This window comes from Dendrobates tinctorius, unplaced genomic scaffold (genome assembly GCF_039654945.1).
Source record: "Dendrobates tinctorius isolate UK_male_01 unplaced genomic scaffold, ASM3965494v1 ptg000128l, whole genome shotgun sequence".
NCBI classification, from domain to species: Eukaryota; Metazoa; Chordata; class Amphibia; order Anura; family Dendrobatidae; genus Dendrobates; species Dendrobates tinctorius.
In genome coordinates, this window is record NW_027361796.1 from 15234328 (window position 1) to 15255948 (window position 21621).

A 21621-nucleotide genomic window follows, 5' to 3' on the forward strand; every position below is an offset into this window, starting at 1 on the left:
GCGGGAATTTAAAATGCGATTTTCCCGCGGACTGGAATTCCGGAATTCTCGCGGTAATTTCCGCGAGAGTTCCGGTACGTGTGCACTTAGCCTTACCATCTCTGCACGGTGGACCCCGGACTGCGAACGCACCTAAATACCCTCTTTATTATTTGGTGCATTTCGCCAGCCCTTAACTGCAACACAGGTGCAAAATACCAGATCAACAGCCACTCTCCACCTACCCATTCCTGGAGGGGGTGACTGCCCAGTATACAATTGCACAATAAAGGCCCGCATAGGGCATTGTTCACACAATGGTACTGCATAGTGTCTGGTTCACAGCCTATTGGTCACGCCCCTACTTTTCGATTAGGCAGGCTGGCCAGCACACTCTCAATGTATCACAGTGTGAACACCCCTCATGCGAGACCAGAAGTGTTTCGGCTTGGCTACACCCCAAAAAATATAATGCAAAAAATGCAAAAATAATGAGGTATTAGTTGATATTTTAGCCAAAATATGTAAGCTCGTAACCCGCACCAAGGGTCCCCACGCTTACAAGTCCTTACACTAAACTAATTAACAAAGCCACTAAAGAAGACTCAAAGTCTCCAAAAATTCAATTTAAACAGCAGACAAAAAGGCAGCAACACTTACCTGCCCAGATCTTGGAACAAATGCACTTCAGGGTGCAGCCAGCTCATAAAGCAAGATGTTTGCAACACAGGTCCAAAATACCAGATCAACAGCCACTCTCCTCCTACCCATTCCTGGAGGGGGTGAATGCCCAGTATACGATTGCACAATAAAGGCCCGCATAGGGCGTTGTACACACAAGGGTACTGCATAGTGTCTGGTTCACAGCCTATTAGTCACGCCCCTACTTTTCGAATAGGCGGGCTGGCCAGCACACTCTCAATGCATCACAGTGTGAATACCCCTCATGCGAGACCAGACATGCTTGGGCTTGGCTGCACCCCAAAAAATATAATGCAGAAAATACAAAAATAGTGAGGTATTAGTTGGGTGTTCACACTGTGATGAATTGCGAGTGTGCACAGTAAAAAGAATCAGAGACCTGTAGTGTTGATACTGGTGCCAAAGCTGAGCCATCATACTAACAGCTCTTCTAAGGGCTAATTGCTTGCAGCACATACAATCTGCATTTAGCCTAGGAAGGAGACATACTCGCAGGAGCATTAGAAGTGAAAGGATCCAGTCAGTAGACAGGTATTAGGTCTGTGCAGTCCGATGGCAAATATATAGCTGCATTTTTTTGTGGGTGGTGGAAAAATTGAATGTTTTGACCAATCAAATATTATGTGCTTTAAGGTCTTTTTTGTGTTATATAACAAACTCAAAAATCGATGAAATATTTTCTTGGGCTATATTTCTCAACCATACTTTACTAAGTAGTATGGAGTACATATCTGTGATCCCTACACTATTCCATAGCGTGGAAGAAATTTCTGTGATCTCAGTGAACAAAAACTTCTAAACATTTTGTAGGCTTGCATTTCTCAGACACACAGCGTTACGTGGTCTGTGAACATTTTTGTTATCTGTAAAACTGCAAAAAAAATTTTAAAAATTTTGTAGGCCTCCATTTCTCAGAAATACAGTGCTACTTTGTCTGTGAATATTTCTGTAATCTCAGTGAACAAAAGCTTTCAAAAATTTTGTAGGCCTCCATTTTTCAGACATACAGTGTTACGTGGTCAGTGAACATTGTTGTGATCTGTAAAACTGCAAAAAAGCTTTTAAATATTTTGTAGGCTTCCATTTCTCAGACCTACAGTCAAAGAAAGACTAAGTCTGTGAACATGTCTGTGATCTCTAAAACTGAGAAAAAGCATTGAAACATTTTTCTGGATTGAATTTAATTGTGATCCATACACTTTTGCATTCTTTCTGCTACTGTCATAATTCCTCCGCTCAGTGAATGATTGCTCTGCTGTTCTGTAGAAACTGTCCTGCTAAGCTGTCTGTGTCTTGATTGACAGCTTGGCTGTCCAATACTGTGATGGGCTTGCTAGGCTGTTGGTGCCTTGATTGACAGCTCTGCTGTCCATCCTGTGACTGGGACTTTCTGCAGGTCTTCAGTGTTCTGGTGATCGCATAGCTACTTTACTGACCTGTCTTCCCCAGATGTAGTTTGTGCTTCTTGGTGTGTGTTAGGCTAGTTTCACACTAGCGTTTGGAGTGAAGCTCCGCCCCCTGCCGTGCCTCCTCCGGTCAGCTCTGCCCATGAGCGAATGCTGCTGCATGTGGCCTGCGTACCCTATCTTTAGCATTGGGTACACAGGCCGTGCGCAGGTATGCTTTTGCCGCTGCATGCGTCCTTTTGACGGCGCAGCGATCGCACCAAAATGCAACATGTTGCGTTTGGCGCAGGTCGCCGCACCATCAAAAGGACACATGCGGCGGCAAAAGCATAGCTGCACACGGCTTGAGTACCGAATGCTAAAGACAGGGTGCGCAGGCCGCATGCAGCGGCCTGCGCCCATAGGCGGAGCTGACCAGAGGAGGCGTGGCAGGGGCAGAGCTTAATGGCGAGCATCCGCTACGTCTCCAAATGCTAGTGTGAAACTAGCCTTAGCCCGATTCTGTTGCTCTGAGTTCTGATCTTCTTCTGCCTGACCCTTTGGACCATGTTGTGACTCTTCCTTTGTCTTGTCCTTCGACTTTTGATCCGCTATCTCTTGTTATTGACCCTGGACTGTGACCTGAGTTACACCTTCATCTTTTCCTTTGGTTATCTACGTACTCTCTCAGTATTGACCCCGGAACATCTGACTCTTCTGCCTCACAACCTGTCTGTGAGTAGTGACTAGCGTCACAGCTACATTACGGTGAATTAAACTCACAAAAATGCTTTGATTGCTGCAGATGACCAGTGTTTTTCTTTTATTAAAAATAACCTTGGTTTCAAGAGACCTAGCAATTACAAAATATGTAATGTGTGCATTATGGGACGAGGAAGTGGAAGTGCTGATGATGGTGCACGCAGATGCTGAGGACATGTAGCAGGTGAAACTACGTCTGTTGCTTGAGCACAAGAAACATTCCCATCCACAACACATAAGTTCCTGTCCCATTTTGCAGAGAGGTGTACACCACTTCTGAAGCCAGAGCAGTGTGAAAAGGTGGTCGGTTGGATAGCAGATAATGCTTTCAGCAGGCTTGGCAGTGCTACACAGCTTTCCACATAGTCCATTCTTACCAGCCTAAAGTCTGGATCACTTAATCCTCACCCTGATCCTCCCTTCTCCCACCATATTGAGTCCCAAGAGACTGGTGATTCCACACTAGGACACTCCGAGGAGCTGTTTACCACAACATTTCTTGATTGTGGCCTCTCAACCTGCATACTTCAAAATTGACAGGACGACATGCTATCTAGTGATTCACAAAACTTAGAGCAACCACAGCCACAAGAATATGATGAACTGCAGATTTGGGAATTGGAGGAAGATGATGAGACACAGTTGCATTATGTCTTGTTGTTAGGTTACAATATCAGGACCAGGGTACGGCAGTGGAAGACTAGGTGGTGGATGACTAAGTCACTGACCCAATCTGGGAATTTGGCAAGTGTGAACTCACTGACTGGTGTGTGACATCATCACCACCTTGAACTCTACACTGCACATGCTGGCAAGGCTTTGTGAGTAGAAGAGGCCAGTGGTTGAGTACCTGCTCCAACTTGTCCTTCAGTATTATGATCATTCTCCGCATATAACATCTGAAGAGTGGGCATGGATGTCTGACACTTATTCAGTTTTCCAGGACTTTGAGGACTCCACAAAGATGGTGAGTGGTGATGATGATGCCATAGTCAGCACAACTGTACCACTTCTGTGCCTAACTAAACAGTTGCCGCTAGCAATTAAACATAAAGCTTTGCATACGTACCAGGTGGGGATGGAGGAAGACATAACACAAAGGGTGGATTGGGTAACAATGAAGAGGTGGACGCTGAATAGGAGGAAGAGAAACTGGTGGCTAGTGCAACAGAGTGTAGTAGCCACACAACCTTCATCCTGTCTTTCCTACGTGGATGGGCTGGGTATGGAAATGAGGAGGAAGAGAGGGAGGCAGAGATGGAGAGTCCTCTTCATGGTGGAGACAGGGAAGTGTTGACTGTATGGAGCCGACTTTTTGTACCTTTACCTTTACAGTCACCCTCGCATTATATTCATCTTGGCTAAAAAAAAAAGAGTACTGATTGTTCATCCTGCTAGACCCATGATACAAGGAGAACATTCTCTTATTCCTGAGGTGGAGAGGTCTTCCAAAATGGTGCTATACCAGAAAGCCAATGTGGAAAATATGTTGAAATAATTCCAATCAGACAATGCTAGTGGCAGGGGGCAAGCTTCCTTGCCCAACCAAGGAGGCAAACACTGTTGAAGGCATGGGCCAATATCATGACACCAGCCCAGCACCTAATAAGCATGTATTTTTTACAAGGAGGGAAAACTTTTTTAATATGGTCAAGCAATACCTGACTGACCAAAGCAGTGTACTCCTTAACTACGCTGCGACTTTCAAATATTGGGTCTCAGAGCTGGTTACCTGACATGAGCTTCCCTCTATGCCTTGGAGGTGTTGTGCTGACCTGCTGCTAGCGACTTGTCTGAGAGGGTTTTTAGTGCCACCAGGGGGGGTAGTCCACACTTTTCCACAGCACCAGAATATAGCAGCACATAAAGTGTTTTAATATTCAATACTTTAATGAGGCACACCACTTGTTGTTGCCTTTGTGGGCAAAATGTTGTTATGGATTTAATGACTCATCAATACAGTTTAACATAGTTATTGTTGCATTACAGTGGCATGTAAGACATACAAAAAGCATAGAAAAATAGTTCAGGCGTAGATTACTCATCCATACAGTATTAAATGTTTTATGTCACATTTTTGTAGTTTATAACTGTCATGAAGTGACTGTCCTAGCGTGACACAACCCAACGCTTGTTCAGTCACCAAACAAAAAACACACCAGGAAACACCAAGGACACCATAACAATGGAGGGCCCTGTCGATAGGGAATGGGGGAATGAACACCACCTAAGGATGTGCCCTGATCTCCCTATAGTCCCTATACGGGTTTTTTCACCCCATCGACGAACAGGATACCTAAACCCTCACTTGTCCTGCTCCGATCCCTAAGTAGGGAATTGGCAAGTGAGAACACTGGTCCCACCACTGCACTAAGACAACACAAGGTAAGGTAAGACAGACACCAAAAGGGAATGGGGAGCAAAAATACAACTTGGCTTTCTCTGCTGCAATGCACCACACAGCAGAGTAAGGCACTAGATCACAGTATTAAGCTGAAACACCACTGCACAAGAAAGCTCCTGTCTCCAGATCCATTGGTCTCCAAAAGGACCTGTATAACCAAACAGAACAACTATGTGACCATTCTTGACTGGCCTAGCCAGAGCCTTGACCTAAACCCAATTGAGCAACTCTGGAGAGACCTGAAAAATGGTTGCCACCAATGTTCACCATTCAACCTGACAGAACTGTTGAGGATCTGCAAGGAAGAATGGCAGAGGATCCCAAAATCCAAGTGTGAAAAACTTGTTGCATCACTCCCAAGAAGACTCATGGCTGTACTAGCGCAAAAGGGTGCTTCTACTCAATACTGAGCAAAGGGTCTGAATCCTTATGACCAAGTGATATTTCAGTTCTTCTTTTTTACTAAATTTCTACATTTCTGTTTTTTCAGTCAAGATGGGGTGCAGAGTGTACATTAATGAGAAAAACATGAACTTTTTTGAATTTACCAAATGTCTAAAATGAAACAAAGAGTGACAAATTTTAAGGGGTCTGAATACTTTCTGAACCCACTGTATACAAGACTGAAAAAAAACTTTTAAAAATTTTACTGTTATATTTCGCAGCCATACAGTATTACGTGTTCTTGGGAGCATTTCATTGGCATATAACATTCAAAAAATGTTTTCAAAATGTTATAATTATTATATTGCTCACCCATAAACTATTCCATGGTCTGGATTACATTTTATTGTTATATAACCCTAAAAAAATTATTCAAAATTTATTGGTATTATATTGCTCGCCAATAGTGTATTACATCTTCTTTGGTACATTTAGTTGTTATATAAGACTCAAAAAAATGTTCAAAATTACATCGGTATTATATTGCTCACCCATAGGGTATTACATCTTTTTGGGTACGTTCTCTACATCAACAACATTTTCAAAATATTTATGTTCAAAAAATTTTTCTGGATTCAATTAGTCATCCATGCAGTTTAACTCAGCTATTTTTATATTATGGTGGTATGTAAAACTAAGAAAAGCACTGAAAATTTTTTCTGGATTCAATTAGTCATTCATACGGTATTTAGTGTTTTCTGTTAAATTTCAGTGGCATATAAGGCTATGTGCACACGTAGTTTTAGGTGCTGCAGATTTGTCAGCGCGGATTTGGGAAAATCCGCAGGTCAAAATACCTGTGGATTAGCCTGCGGTTTAGCCCTGCGGTTTCACACCTCTATAATGGAGCAGGTGTGAAACCACTGCAGATTCCGCACAAAGAATTGACATGCTGCGGATTTGAACCAGCAGCAAATCCACGCTGAAAAATCCGCAGCATGTGCACAGCGTTTTTCAGTTTACCATTCAAAACAATGTTACTGTACAACACAGCTAAATCTGCTGCGGACCCGCAGAGCCTGAAATGCTGCGGATCCACAGCAGAATCCGCAACGTGTGCATATGGCCTAAGACTTTTGTCATATATAGTGTAGAACGTGGCTTGATTTGCATGCATTTTCATTGGTTTGAAATAAAAACAAAAATTGTCCTGCTGCTGGTGTACAAATTTTGTTGTTTACTAGTAATAATAACCACAATAATAATAATATTATAATAATAATCTTTATTTATATAGCGCCAACATATTCCACAGTGCTTTACAATTCAACAGTTCATGTTCAAAAGTGGACTATTGTCATATGTACTGTAGAGCTTGGTTTGTGAGCAATTTAGATGGATTGAAATAAAAAACAATATTGGCCTGCTACAGGCATACAAGTTTAGTCCCTCAGTACTCAGTCTCAAGCCCTCACTATTTCTCCCCACCTTGAACCAGTATGTGTCCAGGAACATCACCCATGTCCTTACCAACACAGTTACTGGGATTGTCCACTTAACGGCTGACACATGGACAAGCGATTGTGGCCATGGACGCTACATTTCAATGATGGCACACTGGGTAAAAATTGTGGAGGCCAGGGCCGAGTCCCACCCTGACATGGCACATGTGTTACCAACACCGTGGATTGATGGCCCTACTTATATGAGAATTTCCACCACTTTCTACACACGTTTCTGCACCCCCTCCAGCTCTTCCTCATCCTCCATCTCTGATGTGCTATCTCATTGCACACAGCAGCTGAAAGCTCTGCAACACTGCCTCAGTGACGCGGCAACAAGCTCTGCTAAAGCTAATTTGTCTAGGAGACAAACAGCACACCACGGCAGTTATTGAAAGGAATAACAGACCAGACAGATCTGTGGCTCTCGCCAATGAACCTACTACGACCAGGCATGGTTGTGTATGATAATGGGCTTTATCTGGTGGTGGCTGTGAAGCTTGGCAAGCTCACAAACATACCATGCTTGGCCCATGTGCTCAGCTTGGTAGTTCAGTGGTTTCTGAACACCTACCCATATTTGACAGAGCTTCTGGTCAAGGTACGCCGAAACTTTGTCTGCATTGAGACAAATGCTATAAAACTAAAAACTGTTATTATTGTTACACTTTTTGCTTAGAACATTATGTATTTGCAATAACATTGTAAATTGAAACAAAATGTATAGAGAGCCTGTGACAGGCGACCATTTGGTAACTGTATTATGGAGGTGCTATTTCTTGGAGTTATCACCTTTCTTAACTACTTGTGTGTTTGTAAGGTAGTGAAATATGATGTTTTCTTGTTGCCTTCCTCAGAGTAGTCCCTCCTATGTTACTATGTATATATTGCTGTACTATAATGTTTTTGATTAAAGTCTGCGGTACTGCTACAAAGAAATATGCATTATTGCCAGTTTTTAATGGTATTGCCACATGTATGTGTTACCATTGTGTATTGTATGATATTATGTGTCTCTTGCCTATGTATAGTTAGGGTAAGCTAGTGCATTCTTTTTGGGACATTAGAGGAGGGCACTCTTAGTACATAGTTCCTCCATAGACCGGGTAGATGTAATTATGTTGGGGGGCACTAGATGGGGCATACTAGTGGGGCCTGATAGGATGTTCAGAGAGGGTTACTTGTAGGAGGGGCTGCTGGGAGTTAAGTTTAGTGCTGAAGAGCAGTTTAGGCCTCTTTCACACATCAGGTTTTCGCCGTCAGGCGCGATCCGGCTCTTTTGACAAAAACCGGATCCGGCGAAATGCAATGCCGGATCCGGTTTCCCCCTCATTGACTTGCATTTGCGCCGGATTGTGCCGGATGGCCATGCGTTTCGTCCGGTTTTCGCCGGATCCGGCAATGTGTCGCAATCCAGCGTCTGGAAAAAACGGCAACTCTAACGTTTTTTGTTTCCGGCGAAAAAGCCAGACCCGCCGGATCTGGCGCGTCTGGCTTTTTCACACAATGAAAGTCTATGAGCACCGCAATGTGCCAGATCCGGTTTTTTGGGTCTGAGCATGCTCAGTAGCTCTGCCCACAGCACACATATATAAAACCATGACAGTGGGACCCTCAGCCACACCCAACATGCCACCCAAGACAGGAACCAGGCGCAGGAGAAGGCAGGAGACCACTGCAGCACCATCAGCACCACCACCACCCCAAATGGAGCAAAGCGAACATGCTGAACAACGGGAGGGGAGTCCACCAGCAGATAAGAGACGGTAATTATCAAATCCCCCATTCCTCAAAACTAGGGCCATGGAATATCAAGATAATCATTGGCCCTTTGTTTCTCTTTATTCAACAGCCGCCCAAGAGATGCAGCAGCAGCACTGGCAGCAGCACCCACAGGCATGGAGTCTGGCCAGCAGGAGGACACCATATCTTCTTCTGGGAGCCCTCCCTCGCATCGTCAGCATTTGACGGTAAGTTTTTATTTCCAAAATCCATCATCTCTGTAATATATGTCTATTCATTGGCTTTTATTTCAAAACAGGAATCACAAGCTGAAGAGGAGCTCCCAGAAGAAGAAGGAAGGGGTGGACAGACACCTGGAGTGGGCTCACAATTGGTAAGTTTTTTTCATCAAACATCACACTACACACAACACATAGAAAACAATGTACCGCAGACATCACACAGCAAACAAATATGCCAACATCCAAACACATAAATTTTTTTCTTTTCTTCTCTAGTCTTTCCAATCTGGTGCTCGGCCAAGAGGTCCTCGCAGTGCCTCCCAGGGTCGTCGGCGACAGCAACGCGGCGGTCACCAGCGTGTAAGTATAATATTTAAGTTACATTTTGGTACTTTTTATTTCATGTCTTAAAGTGTGGTGCCTAATTTTGCTATTTTTCTCTTTTACTTTAACAGCCTTCACATCGTGCTCCCGACTCTGACGGTGAGGATGGAGGAATAGATGTGGACCACCTCATCGATCTCGTCAGAGAAAGGGAGCCGCTATGGAATATGGCTGACCTGATAGTTACCCAACGGCTCTGGGAGGAAATCTGTTCGCTCCTTGTGGACCGCTGGGAGGACTTCGATGCTCGGGCCCAGATTAAAGAGCGTAAGTATATACAGTACCGGTTGCTTGATGTAAACCAGTGTTTCCCGAACTCCAGTCCTCGTGGTCCCCACGGATCATGTGTTCAGGATTTCCATTTACTATGGAAATCCTGAAAACATGACCCCTGGGGACCATGAGGACTGGAGTTTGGGAAACACTGATGTTGTATACTAACCACATTGTCCTTTCTCGTTTCAGGGGAGAGAATTGTGAAGTGGTGGCGGTCTGTGAGGGATCGTTTCAAGAAGGAGTTCAATAAAGAGATGCGGGCCCCGAGTGGATCTGGAGGACGCAGGAGCAAGTACAAGTACGCACGAGCCCTGTCGTTCCTCCGGGATACAATGGTCACCAGAAGGTAAATATTACACACTACATGTAAAAAAAAAAATGTTTAGATGTAAAAAAAAATTTTCAGCCAGGGCCATGCCATGTCACTATTTTAATTGTTTTTTTTTCTCTTTATTCCACAGCACGGTGAGCAGCACTCGGGAGCCTGCACGGTTGGACCCTTCTGAGGCGATCCCTGAGGAGACCGGCACTGAGGGACACTTCGACCGCCCCGGTACATCTGCACCTTCCCAGCCTTCCCACACATTAGACCCATCTGTCCCATCCACCAGCGCAGGAGCATCGTAGCCGACAACATTACATGGAGCTGCTGGTGAGAAGATCGCTTTCCCTTCACCCCACCCTTCTGCCCCTGCCACCTCTAGTACACCTGCGGGTACTGGGCGACAGCGGCAGAGGGGTCAGGAAAAGACTTATGCGCCAGAGTTCTTGCATCTGAATGCATCTTTCCAGAACTGTCTAAAAGTCTTGTCAGACAAATCTCCGCAGACTTTCAGCAGATGAACTCCAGCATTCTGGAGGTGAAGACACTTCTGCAAACCATGCATTCAGAAGCAAGATCTTTGCCAAACCACACCTTTTTCAGGTCTGTTGTGGAGCGCATGGAAATGCTCTCTCCTAGCCAGCAGATGCATGTAATGCATTCGTGCCACAGTGCTCTCCAGCACGTTACCTCCCAACCTCCTCCTCCCACCACAGTAGTTCCTCCACCTGCACCCCCTCCAGCCACTTTCCATCCTCCCCCCTCCTATTACATACCAGCCACCTCCCCAGTATCAGCAACCTCCCCATTACCAGACATCTCCCCACTTCCAGCAACCTGCCCCGTACCAAACTCCTTCCCCATACCACTTTCCATCCACATCATCTGCTCCTACAGTCCCTGCCCAACCCTCCACTCCACCACCTCTTCTGCCTCCCACATGTCCACCCATTCACTAGCTTTTTCCACACCTTCACCTCTAACTGTTCCTTCCCCACCACGATCCCAGTCCTCTCTCCACACTCCCAGTGTAGAAGTGTCCCGCAGCCCCTCCAGCAGTATTTCCACCCCACACTACACAAATTTATAAGAATGTGTGTTTTTAAATAAATGAACAATTTTGTGGTTTAAAAGTTTTATTAAAAAGTTTTTAAATTTCAAAAAAGTATTCTAAAAAAAAAAAATTTTCGATAAAAGTTTAATTATTGTTTTACACTGGTTGTCTGTCATTTCTTTCTGCGGCGAAATATGGTAAAAATAAAAAAGGTTAAATACAGGGTATTTAAAAGGTAAAAAGGTTCTCAAAACCAGGTATATAACTGTAGGTAAAAGGCAAATAAATTTTACCTTTTTGCCTCAATTGTGTTCCTGGTTGTGTTTAAAGCAAACTATTTCACCAAAAAAGTTGTGTATCTTGTTGGTGATTTCCTAACAATGTACACAACTTTTGTTAAAAGGTGAAATACTTTTCATAAAACACAACCAGGTACACACCTGTGGCCTAAAGGTAAAAATAGTTAAACCAGGACAAGATAGCCAACTTTGGTTGGCAAAGGTATATACTGTTGGTAAAGAAGGTGCACAAATCTTTTCACACTCTGTCATCCTGCCAGTCTATTCTGCCTTGAGGTGACATAAAGTATTGTGCAAAGTTGTCCCTCATTACTGAAACCGTCACAGAACTTCTAGTGGTAATGTTCTGGTAATCTTGCAAGGTGGTTTCTTCAGAGGTGTCCTCAATGGAAATGGGTTCCTTGCAGATAACAAAATTGTGGAGTACCACGCAAGCTTTGATCACCTTGTCCACAGTTTCTGTCTTGAGGTTGATCGCAGTCAATAGGACCCGCCATTTGTCTGTCAGAATACCAAAGGTACATTCAGCCATTCTTCTTGCTTTTGTGAGGCGGTAATTAAAAATGCGTTTTGTTCTAGACAATCCTCTGCTACCGTACGGTTTCAAAAGGTGTTCTGACAGCTGGAAGGCTTCATCCCCTACACAGACAAATGGCATAGGTGGACCAGATGTTTGCGGCAGCGGTCTAGGGGATGGGAACTGGAAGGTGTTTCCATACAGTTTACGCCCCATGGCAGACAGTTTGAAAACTTGAGAGTCATTTGAGCGACCATAGGCCCCAATATCAACTGCAATAAATTTGTATTCCGCGTCAGCGATGGCCATGAGGACAATTGAAAAATATTTCTTGTGATTGAAATATTCCGATCCCGATCCGGCTGGCTTTACAATGCGGATATGTTTCCCGTCCACAGCACCCAAGCAGTTCGGAGACTGACATATCTGTAGAAACTTTTCAGAAATTTCAATCCACCTCTCTGTTGTGGGCTCTGGTAAAAACTCTTCAGCAGTCCCACAGTGCACGGCATGTGTGCTTCACTATTCCAGATATGGTGGAAATCCTGAGTCTGTACTGGAAATGCAGAGACAAAAGGGATTCTCCAGTTGCAAGAAATCTGTGGGGAATTAAAAAACAATCAATTAGTTTAAAATAACAGCATTACATACCAAAAGTCAGCTATAACACTTGGAGATACAAACTACCACCAACAAGATTGCATTGAAAGTGTGCTCTGATGCGAGCATATCCAATAAATGTGGCTTACCTTAAAGTCACCATCAGACGCTCTGCGGGTGAAACAGAGAAGCGGCAATAGGTGTCCGATTTTCTTATGAGGTGTGCAATGCGCTCCACCAAGTAATCAAAATTCTCCATTTTCATCCGAACATATCCAAAAAATTTCTCTGGGTTTCGTCTAAGGTCCATGCAGAGTGTAGAATAGACCCCATGCGTCATTCTCTTGGCTGTGATGGGGTGGATCCACAAACATCGTCTACGATGCCTGATGCGCTGCTGTCTCGCTCTCTCCTTCTCCAGAACAATCGCCCTCAAACGATTCGCCTCCGCTGTAAAATCCGCCAAATTCTTCAAAATATTTCCAATCACAACATCCATCTTCGCCAGTCACTTGCTCTTCTCTCCAACCTGCACTTTCTCCTCTACAACCTGTCAAAGAAGGGCTGTAGGAACACGGTATATATAGTTTTTCAGTAGCCAATCCCGTTCGGAAGGCCACAAGGGGCCTTTTTAAAAACCGGATCCGGCGTAATCCGTCGAAAAACGGATCAAAAAACGGTTTTGGCTGTCATGCGAAGACGAATCCGGCAGAAAACCGGATCCGTCACATCAGGTTTTACAAAACATTTGCCGGATCTGGCGCTCCGGCACGACGACGGAACGCGCCTGACGGCGAAAACCTGATGTGTGAAAGTAGCCTTAGTGAGACGGGACCAGGGCACCCAAGTGTCTAAATGGGCTATATGCCCGGACAGCTCGGCAGCCACATAACGTTAAGTTGTTATAGCACAAGTTACCCACGGCCACTGCGGGTCTTAGCAGTGGGCCAGAACAGGAAAGGAAAGATGTGGCATCGCATTACCTGGGTCAATGCTTTTAAGGCAGAAGTTGGCTGGACTAAGGAAATGAAGGGAGTTGGAGCTTCAACGAGACCCCACCAGGGGCCACCACACATAGTGGTTGATGAATTTGTGTCTGGGGTGAAACAGGCTGAAGGAAATGTCATTATAGCGAGATCAGGCCAGGAAGGAACTGGGAAGCAGTCTAAGATGGTTCGGTCCGGGCGTGTACTGCACAGAAGTGACAATGAGAAAGGGAAAGATGAGGAAACAAGCAAATGTTATGATGTACCAACTGTGGATGTAACATGCGAAATCCTAAGTAAAGAAAGTGTTAAAGTTGTTTTGGACTGAGTCTCCATTGATGGGGGTTGCCTAGAAGAGGGACCGTTATGGCCTGGGAAGTGCCTGGGTGAAGCTGAATCTGGAGTTGCAGGTATGCCAAGGAGAAGACTATTTTTTCATGTAGGGGAAGGACTGGACACAGCTGCTACAGTAATACAGGTCATGACTAAAGTCATGTCCCTCCCTTACATGTTTACAACAGTAGTACTCAAGAACAAGCTTATTATTGCAGGTGTACAGAACTACCCCAACATTTCCATCTAAAGAGCATTGTGAGAAGTTTGTAATTTCTGTTGCTGCATTACTTTCTTATTTTACTTTGCAACGACAGTGTGTTGGATGGAAAAGCTGTTCTTACGGCTATTTTGAGGCCTTAAGCTATCATTCACTGAATGAACATCATATTATGTATCAAATCAAATTCTACAAGCAGCTGGGACTTTCTTGAGCAAGAAGCGAAGAAAACAACTAAATCTAGTTGACATCATCTTCTAAGGGAGTCGGATCATTACAGTCTGGTGTCGTGCTGCTACCAGTTTTAATAGTATGTCACTTTTTTGTTCTAAAAACCACAGGTGCCAAGATGAAGTCGCCGGAGTCCAGAGGAATGTAATACTGATCAGTTCTGAGAATCATTTGTCACTGTCTTTAAAGTTAAATGTGAAATCCTCAAACATAACTGATCAGTTATCTTATACAACGTGCTGTGAATAAACTCTGGGAAATACTGTAGCTTTTTGGTCTTAATGGCATATAAATTTTTTTCCCAACATTTTACATAATCTTGTTGACAATTCAAGTCTGGTTACTTGAAATAAATACTTAGCTTCTCTGAAGCATTGGGCAAAATGGCCAAAATCAGGTCAGCCTTTCATTTCTAAGTGTCTGTTCTAAATTTGTAAATGATTGTGAAGGTAGCTGGCAACATAATGTAAGCCAAAAGAAACTTTTGTATACCCCATGGGCGTGATTTTGCCCAATTTATCACTCTGCACTAAACTTTCACACTCTTGCTGAAAAAAAGCAAACAATATATTGAAGCAGGTCTTTTTTCATTAATCAATAAATTTAATTTAGCCCCTTCAATTGTAAAACTTCTAAAGGTCCCCATTTGAGGAGTAAGACTGGTTTCACATTTGCGTCTGTTTGCGCAGCGTTTCATTCGCAGCAATCCGTATGCGTCATTGTTCCCTATCTTTAACATGGTGTACGCAGGGGCATGCGTTTGCATCAGTTCCCATGCATCAGCGTACACATGCGTTGTTTTTCAGTGTGCGGCGGGGTCCGGCGAACACACCATGTTGGATTTTTGGAAGCGGCAAAAATCCATCAAATATGCACATTCATACGCATGCGGATGAGTGCGTCAAATAAACGCATTACTGGCTATGGAAACGCATGCGTATGCAAGGACATGCGTATGCACATGCGTTCTATACGCATGCGTTTTTTAATGAGTTGGTCCAGGAAGTGATTCAACCACCTGATAATTGAGAGAGCTTTATTAAAGGAAGTGTGGACACAGCAAGTCCATAACGCTCTGGACGCTGGACGATACCACAACACTGGGTATGTAAGTATAGAACCTTAGAAAATGTCATTCTCCCTCACTGCTGTTTGTACTTTGTACTAAATTTTTCTGTTTACTTTTAAACGTGTCGAGTGGCCTCGTACAGTGGTTGGCTCCTAGTTGACTCCGGGTGCAGCGGTTTTCTCCATTTCTTCTTCTGGTGCAGCTTTCTTTCGTGGTGAGGACAACACTGTCTATGTAAGTATAGAAACTCTGGAAATATCTGTCTCTATGAATGCTTTTTATGCTCCTTGTAGACTGGTCGATTCTCTGGTGCAGCGGTCTTCTCCATTTCGTCTCCTCATGCTGTGGTTGTCTCCTGTTTCTGCCGTATGTCTCTGGCCTGTGCTGACTGCTGTGGTGTTGGACTACTGCCTGTAATGTAAGTATTGTTGTCCTTTTTTTTGTTCTACATTGTTTTGGGATCTTTGCAAGTTTAATTTTTCTTCTGTTCTTTTCTGTAGTGTTTCACTTGACTGCTGCCTGCTCTTCAAAATGTCCTCAAACGAAGAACAGACTTCTCCCGAGGGTGGACCAGACAAAGATTATGTAATCACATTTGCTAGACAGATTGGTATGTATTGACTGGCAATACTCCACATGTGTTAAATCATTTAATTTCTTTACAGGTACCTGGCAGTGATGAAGAGCAGGAGTAGTCCAGTGGAGACAATTCTTCCCAGGGTCGTCGGTCTCATGTGTCTCAGGAGGAAAGATAGGTGTAAGTATTCCTTTCATCAGAGTTGTAATACAATTTTTTTTCAGTTTTATTTAAAAATCTTTTTTTCTATTTTATCTATAAGTTTCGCAATGGGAAGAAGCCACACCCGACATAGACAACGAGCATCTTATTCATCTTGTGCAAGAGCAAGTACCATTGTAGGACACCCGTAACCGTCAGCACTCCGACAATGTGGTGATTCGATGGCTCTGGGAAGAAGTAGCAACATCGCTGCTGCCTGGTTGGGACCGCGCCACGCCGCAAGCCAGAAATGATTTTGGTAAGTATTGCAATGTGGTCTTTTCCCCTTCACAGTGAATCGAATCAAAATCTGTTGGCGCTCAATGAAGGACCTCTTCAACAAGGACATGAGAGAGGAGCTTCGGGTTCAAATACAAGTACCACTGGGACCTTGCCTTTCTAAGACCTGTGCTTGGTTAGTGAACGTAAGTATTGAATTTTATTTTTTTTCCTTTTTACTAATGTTTATTTTTTTTCCACACACAGAAACAGGAGCAGCACAACACAACCTTGATTTTTGCACTAATGTTTTTCTCGTTTCCACACAGAACCTGGTGCAGCACCACACAACCCGGAGCATCCTCGGTTGAAGTGGCCCCTCATCTACCAGCCACTGAACAGACACAGTCCCAGTCTTCCACCAGTGATGGAGCAACCTTGCAGGCTTCACAGATTGGGGAAGAGGCAGCCGCTCCATCAGGTTTTCCCCTCTCCAAGCCCTCTGCCTCTGCTTTTGCTGGGTCTTCTCATCAGGGGCAGAGGGCCTGGGAGAGGTCAGGCATGGCCGAGTTTCTTCAATTAAGCTTGGTCTTCCAGGATGGAGTTAGGTTGATTGCTGATATAATGAAGAGTGGGTTCAAGGAAGTCAACAATTGCATTGACCTTAATAGACCAGCGCGACATTATTTTTCTGCAATTGAGCGGAACGTGTCGGAAAACCTTACGCCTCAACTCCAGCTGAACGTCATGCAGGCCTGTCAGTGGCTTACAGCAATGCATTACAGCAGCAGTCCCAGCAGCAGTCACAATCCTACGATCAACAGGCCGAAGGATACTACCAGCAGCCAATCTACTATCCAGCTTCCACAGCACCGAACAATCCGCCACCACCACAGCCTGCAGTTCACCGAGCGACCACGCTGTCTAGTCCTTCAACCTTGCAGCTGACAGCATCCACCATGCTCCAGAGTCCAGCAGCCAGCAGGATCAGTGATACTGCCCAGTCCAGCACCCCTGCCCAGTCCAGCACCCCTGCCCATTCCACCACCCCTGCCCACTACAGCACCCCTGCAGCCAGCAGTATCCACAATGTGGCCCAGTCCAGCACCATACTAGATGACTGCTACAGAGCCCAGCACTCCCACTCAGCCAAGAAAAGCGAGGGCCAAAAAAAAAAAATCTTGGCATCAGGACCAAAGCCAGAAGCCAAAAAAATATGCCCACCTTGAACCCACCACCTCCACCTTCACCTACCAATTTGTCACTACCTTCCCTTGTGTCTCTGTCTGTTCCTTCCATTTTGTCTATCGATTCCAATGATTCCACTTTGTCAACTACCCCCAATGTCTCCACTGCCATCCCTGATCCAATCCTTCAATTTGTTGCCCCTTCGCCCTGTAACCCCTTCCTCATCAACTACCACCCAATCCTCACAGCTCCACACCCCCAAGGTCCTCCCCATTTCACCCTCACGTAAACACCGAAGAAAAAACAAGTCACCCCAACCTTAGCTTTTTTTTTTAAAGTGTTGAAATAAAAGTTGTAAAAGTGTTGAAAATAAAAGTTTTATTTTGTTAGCACTATATCTTGCTTTTTTTTATCTTTATGTGCCGCCGCCGACACAAACACACTTGATTTTTGAGGTAAGGTACGACACAAACACTTTTTTTTGAGGGAAGGTAATTTATATTTAACTCAGGAAACATTGGGGTAAATTTTTACATTACATATACATGTTAACATCACAGGTACATTTAAACATAAAAGGTATATAATATTTGACATTACAGGTATGTTTTAAGCTGCAGAAAATAAAAATAAAAACAAAAATCAGTAGACTGCTTAGGGTTAGTGATAGGGTTAGGGTAGGGTTAGGGTTATTTGTAACAGGAGTTTCTTTTTCAACACTACATACCTCAGGGTGACCAAGAGCCATTCCTCAGCAGGAATTGCTCGACGGATCGGTGTGCCCTGCCTGGCAATGGATGCTTGGACATGTAGCAGTAAGTCATGGAAGCTCGGTTGCGACATCCTCGTGTAGTCAAAAAACTTCTCCGGGTTTTGCTGCAGCTCATTGTACAAAGAGAGGTAGGCTCCATGGCTCTCTCGGAGTTCAAAGATGGGGTGGTGCCAATAGCGACGACGACGTTTTTTCAGTCTTTCTCTTCTTCTGTGTTCTTGAGAAGCAAAAGCAAAGGCAGCACCCAACTTCAGTTGTAAATCCAGATCTTCTAGGAAGCTGTCCAGGTCAAGATCCATCTTGCAGCTAGATACAACAGCCAAAGATGAGGATTTCCTCAGTGCAGTGTGTCTTTATATATATATATATATATATATATATATATATATATATATATATATATATATATATATATACACACACACACTCACTGGCCACTTTATTAGGTACACCATGCTAGTAACGGGTTGGACCCCCTTTTGCCTTCAGAACTGCCTCAATTCTTCGTGGCAGAGATTCAACAAGGTGCTGGAAGCATTCCTCAGAGATTTTGGACCATATTGACATGATGGCATCACACAGTTGGCGCAGATTTGTCGGCTGCACATCCCTGATGCGAATCTCCCGTTCCACCACATCCCAAAGATGCTCTATTGGATTGAGATCTGGTGACTGAGGAGGCCATTTGAGTACAGTGAACTCATTGTCATGTTCAAGAAACCAATCTGAGATGATTCGAGCTTTATGACATGGCGCATTATCCTGCTGAAAGTAGCCATCAGATGCCTGCTCTTAGCTGAGAGGAGTGGTACCCAGTGTGGTCTTCTGCTTCTGTAGCCCATCTGCCTCAAAGTTCGACGCACTGTGCATTCAGAGATGCTCTTCTGCCTACCTTGGTTGTAACGGGTGGCAATTTGAGTCACTGTTGCCTTTCTATCAGCTCGAACCAGTATGCCCATTCTCCTCTGACCTCTGGCATCAACAAGGCATTTCCGGCCACAGAACTGCCGCTCACTGGATTTTTTTTCTTTTTCGGACCATTCTCTGTAAACCCTAGAGATGGTTGTGCGTGAAAATCCCAGTAGATCAGCAGTTTCTGAAATACTCAGACCAGCCCTTCTGGCACCAACAATCATGCCACGTTCAAAGGCACTCAAATCACCTTTCTTCCCCATACTGATGCTCGGTTTGAACTGCAGGAGATTGTCTTGACCATGTCTACATGCCTAAATGCACTGAGTTGCCGCCATGTGATTGGCTGATTAGAAATTAAGTCTTAACACACAGTTGGACAGGTGTACCTAATAAAGTGGCCAGTGAGTGTATATATATATATATATAAATCCCATGAGACACACCTATTGGGTGTCTGATGTCAAGGAAAAGCTACTGGAAAAAAAAGGAAATTTCTAACGCACGCGCATAAAAAACGCAAACGCATGCAAAACCCCATACACACGCATGTAAATGCAGCGTTTTTTTGACATCATGGGTAAGATGATGCAGATAAAAAATGCTGTGTAAACATGCATTTGCATGCATTTTTACATGTGTTTGGGAATGCGGATGATACGCTGCGGAATCAAACGCAAATGTGAACCTAACCGAAGAAGATCAAACACACCAGAAAACAGGCAAAGATGCTTTCCTGTCTCAAGACAAATGCACTATCAGGGTGCAGCGGACCCAAATAATTATGGAGACTACACAAGTGCAGTAAATAGTACCCCAGTTGATCAACAAAACTGTGTCCTTATTTATTTAACAAAATCTAGGCCAAAACGCAGAAGCAATGTGTGAAAAATGAAGCACAAGCTTACAACTTCCATAGGAATTAAATGGGCAATTATTGGCCAAGTGCTCCTAATCAAATGCCCTTGATTAATTGTAAATCAGTCTGACGACCTCAAAAGAAAAAAAAAAAAAAATGGAAACATAGACTGAAGATTGGATGGAGAGATGCAGTAGCAGAAGAGGTGAAGAATAGAACAGCATAAAAGCAGAAGTTTTGGAAATTTGTTGGTCTGCAGCAATCAGGTATGTGTTCACACAATACAAAGGGGGAACTACAACACCAATGATCTTAGACAAAGAATTGTTGCTGGTTATCAATTTGTAAAGCTTATGAATCCAGTTCCTATTGCGATTTCATCATTCACTATGGTTTAGGGATGCTGTGAGTGACAGCTCAGCCGCCCTATAGGATCTGGAGTATGCTGGGAGTCAGTATTGTGAGTAACAGCCCAGTTTTCCCATCTGATGCTGGGAGTGTGCTGAGTTATCAGCATTTTAACTGACAGCCCTGCTGCTCCATCTGGCCTAGCCTGCAGGCGTTCCTCCAGTTGTCTTCTGTCCTTGATTACTTGCTAGCTATTTAGTGGGATAGCTATGAGCTGATCATTGTCAGCTATAGTTTTGCTCTGTTATGTGTGTGCTTTGCTCTGTGTCTGATTCCCTCATCTTGTTGCCAGACCTAGCACTTGTTGTGACTATTTGTGTGTATTATCCCTTTTGCTCTTGACACTCTCTGACATCAGGTACCTGACCTTGGACTTGACCTCCGACTACTTGACCACACCTTTGTATTGCCCTTCTGTACTACGAGCCCTACATGACTACCCTATCTTACAACTTGTCCATGAGTAGTGACTCAGCATCACATTATAGCTGATCTTGTACTTTTTTTCTTCAGCATAGATCCTATTCACACGCTTAGTGATCATGTGGGGAACCTGACTCATGTAATTCAAGATCTGGCTGAAAAGCACCAGAATCTTCCTAGGCCCAGTTACAGAGCCAGGTAGCTAGCTCTATGCAAATGTCACAAATGGTTCATGTCCTCCTGAGACATCTGGGGTAGAAGATCACTACATATTGTGAATCGTAGATCTTTCATTTAGCCTGTGTGTCTGTTTCATAATAAATGGATTTCATTTCCTTTGCTGCTGAAGAGGTTAACAACCCCTTCTATGCTGGTTAGAAACTTGCATCTCCATCTCACAGCTCTTCCTGACCTGGTCATTTCCTCTGACCAGACCTTATCTTCCTTGTCAGTGAAAGTTTTACTTCCTAGCTACTTGGAGTCGCTGTGCTGAGTTGGAGGTCGTTGTTGCTGCTGGAGATTGTTGCATGCTGCTTTTGTGTGTATGCTTTCCTCATTGTTCTATTCCCATTTGGTTTGTACATTCCTACCCTTCCCTATATACCTCTCTACCTTTGGGTGAGTGTTTTGTATGTTAGGTGCTTTCTGTTATCACTATTTGTCTTACGTGTTTATTCACTATCATTTCT